The following is a 9819-nucleotide window of genomic DNA, read 5'->3' on the forward strand; positions in this document are numbered from 1 at the left end:
GCGCAGGGAGCGGACGCCGAAGATGTTGCGCCCGGCGTCGACTCCAACCCGGACCAGCTGCTCATGCTTACCAGTTGACCTGAGACCAGGTGGCGAAACTGCCTCAGGTGCACCGGGGTGTTAACCGCAGCGGCCGGACGGGCGAGTCGACCAGCAGTACGCTCCAGATCCAGTAGCGCGAGGTGGCCGTCTTCACGATGGTAACGATGCGGCCCGCGTACGAAGAGAGCCTCAACACGCTGGGTGAGGACGACAGCGGTCTTGTGGCTGGTGTCGGCTCCAGTGCAGACTAACCGTTCATGTCGACCAGCTGACGCCAAGACCACGTTGCACAAGTACCGCAGCTGCTCCTCCGGGGTGGTAATCCCAGGATCCGTCGCCGGACGAGGGCGTCGGGCAGCAGCGTGGTCCTGCAACATAAGGTGGCCACCTTCCCCACGATGACTGTGCGGGCTGTATGCAGTGGGAGAGACCATGCGCTGGGTACGGATTACGATGACGTTGTGCCCGGCATCGACTCCAATCCCGACCAGGTGTTCAAGGTGACCAGCATACTCATCTTCGTCATCTTCACTTTGATGGCGACTGGACAACAAGCGGCGCCTTGGCGTCGGATCGCAGCGGTGTTGCAGAATATGGACAAACTGCACAACGTACTGCGGTGCTCCGTCGAAGGGAGTACCTGGTGCCGGTCTTTTGTGAGTCCGCGTTTCGGCCAGGGGGCCCAGGTTCTCGCCTTCAAGCAACTGCGCAGATAGGGCAGCGGAGAGACTGCAGGGCGACCAAGGCTGCCGCTGTTCGAGCTTGCGGGAGCGGCGGTTCTCCATAGGAGCAGGCGGCCCACCAGCAGCTTCCAGTAGGCCAGAGACTGAGGCTGCAACCTTCGGCTCGTGCGTCGCGCCAAGCTCCAACCGCAAGGACTCCAAGCCTGGGTCAAACGTCGGTGCTACTCTCCCCGAGGACATCCGGGGCCATCGGCGTCGTTGTAACAGCGAGGACAGACTTGGGGCCCCCACGTCGAGCAGCCGGAGAAGCAGCAAGGAGGCAGTTGAGGCCTAGCGGAGACGTATTTTCGCTGGACCACTCGAGCCGAACGCGATTCGAGAATGCGCGAGCGGTGGTGCGCCGCGCGAGAGGAGCGAGCCTCTTTCATTCTTTTCTTCGTCGCACCCTCAGTGCTGCTCTGCGCCTTCTTTATCAGTAAGACTTTATTAATCATGCACTAATATTTTTTCGAATGTGGCGTTTACTACTAAAAAGAATGTTTTCACCGACAAATCCTAATTTTTTCAGTTTCCGAGTTTCCTGAGCAAGTCTTTTTTTTTCTCCGAGTTCCCCTCCATTGGTGCTCTTCAACGTAAACTACAGTTTTTGAACCACATCCATGTAAAACTCAGTGTAGCTATCATGGAACTGTGGAAGAGTGAGGTCACGCACTGTGGGAAAACTGATGGGAGCAGAAAGTCATGGCTTCCTGATCCAGACGAGACCCAGCCCGCACTCTGACGCACACAGGCTTTATAGACACGCGCGCACACGCACGGAAGCTGTAAAAGCAAAAGGTATAAAAGGTACACAAGAAGTTCCGTTAAAACAAAAAAAAAAGGTAAGGGGCAGAGGGAGGGGGCATATGACTGAGTCTTCCAGTGCGGAGGGCAAAAGAAAAGGATGGGTAGCGTATATTTGGAGAATATTTTGACGGCTCTATGCGACTTGACGTTGATTATAAAGCCACAAGCTACTCGGATACGAAGCAAGCCGTTGCTGTGAACGTTTCGGACAACACGCCGTTTTAATTTGTTGCAGAGCAGCGCATCTACTCTCTTTTCAACTGTGGGTGTGTTTGTTTCCTTAGTTATATTACAGCGACAGCAGTACGAGGGATTTTTTTTTTCGGCGCTTTCGTGGTCGCGGTGTAACAAAGGTCAATGTATGGTGAAGTGAAAAAGTCCAGAGAAACGCACGAGATACGAACTTGCGACTCGTGCGCGAAATTATTTGTGCACTGTGTAGCATCATTTCATTTTCCGTTTGAATCGGGGCAGTGACAAGTGCAATCTTTCCAAGTAGTTGTTGTTGTTTGCCTATCAAAAGATGGCACATACCCACACTGGGGGATCGGCCAAGAATCGGGTGGCTATTCAGCTGAACGCAGTTAATAAAAAGGAAAAGCACGTGGGAGCGCAACACAGGTGAATTCTTCGTCATGAACAGCCAAGATTTAAATCCTCACAGAAGTTAACGAACTTTGTCTTCACTCTAACGGCACTTTTGTTGACAGGAACAAAGTTCTTATTGATTGCCGACTGCGCTTTCTCATTATACATTCCCTTCGGCAGAACAACAAACCCCGTCTCTTTGTCTGCTTGAACAAGCATGAGGTTATTTTTCTTAAACAGGGAAACCACGTCATTAAGGTGTCTTTCGGTGTTCTGCACAAACGGTACCGCACGTAATTAAGTGCAGAGAATAAGTGGCTCGCTTGGCTGAGACTAGGATTCTAGGCAAGAGTGCCGACAAGACTGCGCGTGTTAGCCTGGAAGCCTACTGTATCAAAAAATATGCAGACACTTGCATCAGCACTCCCTCGTTATCGCTTTTTGTAGCTGAAATAGACTTTTTGGAAGCAGCTAACGTTTGAGTGCTTGCTGATATCCTTATTGATTGTCCGCTCTCCTTCTTTTTCACCACTGTTGCTCGCCTTATTTAAAGGGAAGCTGAAACGGTTTTCAAATCGCATTAAACGCTATGGTTGGGAAGAAAGCACCTTGAAAATCATGTGTAAATTTTTCCTGATTCTGCCCACAAACAGAGCTGCAATCGCTTCTTAAAAACCCTCCGCCGGCACGCCCTCGTCTCTTCCGGAAACGCCGGGTGGGGGACGGCAGAGAGGGAGAACTGGCGGAAGTGACGCCATTCACGGAGAGTCGGCCGGCCGTCTGGCTGCGCTTGCTTCGCTGCGGCCCGCGCTTTAGCGAACCGCAGATAAACGTAATCTTGTGCCAGTGCCGTTCACTTTCTCTCGTTCGGGCGTTCCGTGTAATGCTTGAAGCCTGTATATAAACCAGTTTTGGCATGGTACTTCTTTCGAACAGCGCTCAGCTTGGTAGAATCCGTCGGTTGTTCTCCCCCAGCCTCTTCCACATTCACCAGACAATCTGCTGCTACGCAGCATGCCGAAATTGCCTGCACAAAATATGTGCAGCAATATTTCTCTTTTCGTTATATTACTTTCTTGCCTGCCTGCTTTTTTTACCTGGTTCATATTCATGCTGAGCTAAGGTCACTTCCAGCACTGTCTTTAAGGCACACAGTCTTGCACTCTTTTGAGCTCGTTACGCACTGTCTGCCTTTGTGCTTTTTCCTGATTGGTTGCACCTCTTGGCAGCACAAGCAATTCTCTTAATCTTTTATCAGCGCGCAGCAAACGTAGCTGCACCTAAGTGAACACAAAAAGCGATTATATAAGCTATAGTTTACTTAAGCAAAGCAAACATATGCATTTATGAGCGCTTGGTCATGGCTAACGATCGGCAATGGCGCCAGAATTCATGCTAATTTGTCCTTGAGTCAGAACGGCAAAGTGTCGAGCCGCGGTACGCATACATGTATACCATCCACAAGTAATTCTGCTGGTTATCTCGATACGCAACAGCAGCAACTATATCTCGCAGCACACTAGTTTTGATGAGTATCACTGCGAGCTCCGAAACGCAGCCATTATTGTTCAAAAGAGTGTTCAGCATGCAAAAATCAACGCACGGGGTTAAGTGCAGAAGCTTCATGGTTAAACAGTAGCCCGAACATGCAACAGAAGGAAAGCGCACACGGGAGCTTTCACTCGGCCGCCTCGTCTCTTCGCGCTGCAGTACAGCAGTAAACCCACTCCAACTCATCCAGTTTGGCATTGTTTTGCAGTTCTAAAGGCCTTCGGGAGTAATTAGGCAAGCAACTATAAATAAATGAATAAACAAATGTTTTATTTCGCGCGACTCGTGTAAGCGCGCCGGTGATCTGATTTAGATCATGTTTACAGGCGTTACAAGAAGTTGATCAAGAGAAAAAAACAGCGAAAAAAAGACGCAGGACAAGGAGAAGACACACACACTGTCGCCGGAAAGAAGTTGGAGGCCAGGCTTTTATGCAGCAGCAGTACACAACGTTTCGGCTCAATTTCCTTTTTTCTTAACTGCCACTTGCACATGCACCTACACAAAAGATATGCACGCGCATTCACCTACGCAAAACATACATATCAGTCGAGGTTTGGTTTTCGTGTTACCCTAATAGGACGTGAAAGGCCCATACTGAGTTAACGAAATATCCGGCTTGCAGGCGCCGCTATGCATTCGCTTCTCTATTACTTAGCTTCTTATCAGGCGGTGGCACCAGTTTTCTGTTCTGTAGCCTGTAGTTCACAACGATTTCGGAATAGGTTTGCGCGCGCTCGTCCAGGTTCCGACAGTCCGGCGGTTCCAGGGTTACCCGTAAGCAAAGAATATCGGAATGCGCTGCGTACCCCGGAGTCGACGAAGACATTGACACCAGACAAAAATGGGAAGCCCTACTGCGCAGCGAAGAACCCGCTCGGCAGAAACAAGCCAATCCGCCTGGCGGCTGAGGCCAGATAAAATTTCTTTGTTAGCCTTTAGTCACGGAGGCTCTGGCCCCTGCCCTCATGGCCGCTTTCCGGGGCCGGTGAGTAGTAAGGTGTCTCCATTTCCGGTGGAAATAAAAGCTGCAATCCATCCATCCAGTCGAGATTTCCAACACGTGAAAATGTCGGGACTTGACTTTCGCTGCCGGCGCACTCCGCGGCGTCGTTGGTTCCGCCGTTTTCTGAAGCTGCTGATGGCTCGAACATGCATGGTGAAAGTCCAGACTGTTCAGGACTGCTTGAATTATCCATAATTTCCAAAACGTAGTCCTTAAAAGCCAGCCGAAGCAACGCGCTACGCAGCAACGCCGTCAGTGCTGGCCGGAGATGCCCGTGGATGACGTCACGACAGTCCCGGCCAATCGCGGGCGAGACCGGCGTTTGCTCGGCGCCTTGAGTCGATGGGGCGCGTTTTCGTCTAAAAAACAGCTTTTTGCTTTTATTTCCGGTCTTTTTGAATGAGATATTCTTTTTCAGCGGGCTAAACGCTATGAGATGACGTAGAGAACTCATTTTTTTCGAAAAGTGCTTCAGCTTCCCTTTAAGGCGTGCCTCCGCTCTATAAAGTTCAGTTGTCAGTAAGCGCTCGTGTCGTGTCTTGTCCTTCTTGTGTGATTGCATGTTTTTGCGCTGCTCCGTTCCCTTGGTTAAAAAATGCACCAACTAGCCCAAAACTAAGTTTTACTGAAGTATCTTTCTTGTTCAGTGGGCCCATCTTTTTGTGTTCGTCCCTCTTCAAGCATCATTGACCTTTTGCTCACCCACATAGTGGACTCTAGCTGCAGAGCAAGGCGCTACGGCTTCTGTATTCGCAAAGGCCTCGTCCCGCAAGAAGTAAGTGCTCTCTTCGGTCCAGTGAAACCGTCGTGGGGACATGTCAAAAGACTATGCAGATTAATGCGTTCTGAACTGTGGCGGCAAGTCCGCCTTTTTCAAGACGGGCTTCGTTTGCTACGCTGACCATCCCGTATGGCAGATCAGGATTTTGTTTACATACTGTAGTAGGTGTCCCTGTGAACATTTCGTAGTCACCTTCCTTGGCGATAAAAGCTGTAGTGGCCGAAAAGTTACAAGGAGGCAGGCTTTTAATTTGTGTTGCTTTACGCGAAAAAAATACGAAAAAACCCTATAACACCACTGCGCACTTGTGCAAACGTCCAGTGGTGGTGATACGTGCATGTTTCTGATTTTCCCCTTTCTTTACCGCTTTAAGTCTCCCTGTTTTCAATGAAAGCAGCCTATTGTAATGTGTAGGGTCTAAAGGGACACTGAGGCCAACTCTATCCAAATTTTTTTGTTGTTGCAAAAGTCAATATTGCGGCATTTGATGGTTGTCGCTTGTCGGGCGGCGAAAGATGCATTTTTAGCTAAGATATTTGGATTAGAAGTTGAGAAGAAAATTCTCCCATTGCTCTGATTCAAACTTGGGACTCTCAGATGACGAAATAGACGTGAAGTGACGTAAATGACTTAGACGCCAAACTCAGTGATTGCTGGCAGTGAGCGGTGCAGCGTAGCAGCCGTCGAAATAAAAACTACCGCCAGCCGGAAGTTGAAGGCCTCAATCAGCAGTGGCTATAGCGTCCCCAACGTCGCTTCGTTAACGTATGCACCAGCGTTAAGATGTATCCCGTTCCCAGTACCGACAGAAATGTACTAGCAAGAACTGCGGCTGCACTTCAGCGACCACAACCCCACAAAGCGTGCGATGCTTTTGAGTGCTAAGGCCGATCCACCGTCACGACTGATGAGTAGAGACTGGTACGTACACCGACATATTTAAATTCCGTAATAATAGTCCTCGTAGCGCCGGTTATGCGCCTTGGTACGAGCCGTGCGGTTCGTTCGCTAACGTAGAGGTGCGTGGAGCAATTATCTACAGACACAGGTGCTTTCGTCGTCGCAGTATAGCGTGCGGAGGCGCGAACTTCATGCGAAGACCCCTTAGGGGTCACATGGAGCTCCTCCGCTGTTCCGCACTCTTAAATCGAGGCGCTTCAAAAACGAAACCACGTGGGCACGCAAAGCTCATATCCGCGAAGCACTAAAACATACCGAAACTCAGCTGGCCGCCTGTTGCGCCGCCAAGTTTTTCTTCGATTTCCAAGGAGGAGGAAAAACATTTATTCAGAGCATAAAAACTGGGTGGGTTCAGTACGAGAACCCATTGGTCGCCATCATAATCCGGCTCCTCTCAACCAGCGATTTCTGGTCGAGGGGGCTGTGGCTATGAAGGGTTGCCTCCCAGCGCTCATAAATCGAATCGGGATTGCTGTCCAAGTCTGGGTTTTCTTGATATTCCCAAACTGCGTGAAAGAGTGTGCCAACTGCTCAACAGAAGGGGCAGGACGAATCGCAGGTGTCTGGGTACCATTTACTCATTAGGTAAGGATTGGGCAGAGTATTAGTTTGTAGTCGCCTGATTATGTGCTCTTCATATTTACTTAGGGTTTTGTGAGGAAGAGGATATTTCCTTCTTGTGATCTTATAGTACTCCGTAATTTCTGCGTAGCTTAGTAAGAGTGAGAGGTTGTCAACTGTGTCAGAGAGAGGCTGCGTGCCAGATGCTCGGAGGAGGTGAGCTCGAGCAGCTGCGTTGGCCGCCTCATTGCCTGTCGTTGAGAGGTGCCCTGGCGTCCAGAAGATCTGGATGTTGGAAGGATTAGATCTTTCCAAAATTTCCCAACACGTAACGCCAACGCGCCCTCTGAGGTAATTGCGTACCGCTGCTTGTGAGTCGGACATAACCGTTGCCTCGCTGTTCTTTGATATCGCTAGTGCGATAGCTGCGTGTTCAGCCGATGTGGTATCCACCGCTTGGATAAGGTTGCTTGCAATGATATCCCCCCGGGGTGAAACTGCTGCAATTGCCGCGACTCCGTTAACGGGTCCAGCCGCATCGACGTAGATCGTGTCCTTGTTTCCATCCCAGCGCTTAGAGAGGTGTCTAGCTCTGGATAGTCTCCGTCCCCTGTTGTACTCCTCATCCATGCGTTTTGGTATGGGGTGACTCGTGATGTGTGATCTCATCTGCATGGGCATGTCGATCTTGTCAGCGACTTCCCGGGGTGGACTGATTCTCAGCTTCTGCAATATTTTCCTCCCAGGCTTAGATGTTGAGAGCCTGACAATTTGATTTACACGGTGGGCCTCTATTATGGTGTCGATGGTGTTATGGATCCCTAGCTGTAATAAGCGCTTAGTGGATGTGCATAAAGGAAGTCCCAGCGCCGTCTTCACTGCCTTTCGAATAATAACATCAAGTTGGTCTTTCTCCTTTTTGCTAAGCCGTAAATACGGGGTGGCGTTTGTTAGTTTAGAGAGAATGAAAGCCTGAACTAATCTTAGGGCCTCCTCCTCTCTTAGCCCATTTCTTTTCTTGGTTACCCGGCGTAGCATTCTAGAGACTTGTTCGGAATAGGCTTGGAGCTGTCTGATTGTAGTGGTGTTAGCGTTGCCGCTGGGTGTGATTGCTCCCAGGATCTTGATCTCTTTCATGATAGGAATGCTCATACCCTGGACCGTAATGGTGACAGAGGGAGTGGACGGCAAAAGCACCGTATTCTGCTTCTTGCCGCGGTCGATCAGGAGTAACTCTGATTTCTCGGGAGAGCACGTTAACCCATGCCTCGCCGCATGCTGGCACACGACATTCGCTGCTTCCTGAAGCCGGTCTTGAATTTCACCTTCATTACCGCTGCAACACCAGATAGTAATGTCGTCGGCGTATATAGCGTGCTCAATGCCTTGGATGCGGTCTAGCTTCTCTGGTAGCCCACGCATGACCAGATTGAAGAGAAGCGGAGACAAGACCGCTCCCTGCGGGGTGCCCTTGGAACCTAGATTGAACGGAGAGGAGGTCCGATCACCAATACTTATTGACGCTTTTCTATTGGAGAGAAAGTCCCTCACGTAATTATATGTGCGGTCACCACAGTTGATGCTGTTAAGCTCATCCAGTATTCCCTGGTGGTTGACATTGCCAAATGCCCCTTTTAAATCGAGCGCAAGGATGGCCTTGACCTGACATCTGTCGGGGTTGTCCAGAATATCCTCTCTGATACGGAGGAGAATATCCTGTGTAGACAGCTTTTCTCTAAACCCGTACAGCGTGTCAGGGAGGATATCAGTCTTCCTCAGGAGTCGTTTCAGTCGGGCGTTCACGACCCTCTCGAACAGTTTACCCAGACACGACGTCAGGGAGATCGGTCGTAAATGACCAATATCGCATGGCTTTTTGGGCTTGGGAATAAATCGCACTAAAGCCAATTTCCAGGAGTCGGGGATCTGGCCCTTGTTCCAGCACTGCGTGTTGAAGTATTTCACTAATTTTCTTAAGGAGATGTCATCCATATTAAAGAGCATCTTGGTGTTTATCTGGCCCTGTCCAGGAGCGGTGTTTTTACGCATGACGTCAAGCTCCGCCCTCAGTTCCTCAACCGTTACGTCTTGGTCCATCTCTACATTGGGTGCACCGGTGTACGCAGGGAGAGGGTACGAGGATCCCAGATCGAGGAATTTCCGTGCAAGTTCTGCAATGAGGGCTTCGTTGTCCCCTTTATAGCTGTGCAAGCTTGGCTTTACAGAGCGTGTCTGTTTGCTCTTTCCGGTTTGAGTTCGGCTCGATAAGGAATCTGAGGAGTCCCCATGTTTTAGCCGTGCCCATTCTACCGTTGAGCTCATCACACTGCTTGAGCCAGTTTTGGTTAGCGAGGTTATGTGCGTAGTCATCCGCTTCTTTGGTGAGTTCTGTAATCTTCGTCTTCGGCTTGCGGTTTAACTTTTGCCTTTTCCACCTCCTTGTGAGAGATCCCCTGGCTTCCCACAGATGTAAAAGGTGCGGGTACACTGCCGGAGTTTCCTCCGTGGTGTTCGCTGTCGCAGAGTGCCTGGCGACGGTTTTCATCTGCAGCGCTGTCCATGCCTCAATATCTGTGATATCTTCGTCCGGGAGACGTGCGATTTCCTCTCTCCACTTGTCCCAGTTCACAATTTTAGCCTTGCCAAATGGTTTTCGAAATTTAACTCCCTGAACAGTGCAGGAGACGATGAAGTGGTCACTGCCCAGGGACTCGCCAGTGTTAGACCAGGTGGCCTGCAGGCAGTTTTTCACAAGCGTGAGATCTGGACAGGTGTCTCTGCTGACGCTATTACCCGCTCTG

This window comes from Amblyomma americanum, chromosome 1 (assembly GCF_052857255.1).
Source record: "Amblyomma americanum isolate KBUSLIRL-KWMA chromosome 1, ASM5285725v1, whole genome shotgun sequence".
In the NCBI taxonomy this organism is placed as follows: Eukaryota; Metazoa; Arthropoda; class Arachnida; order Ixodida; family Ixodidae; genus Amblyomma; species Amblyomma americanum.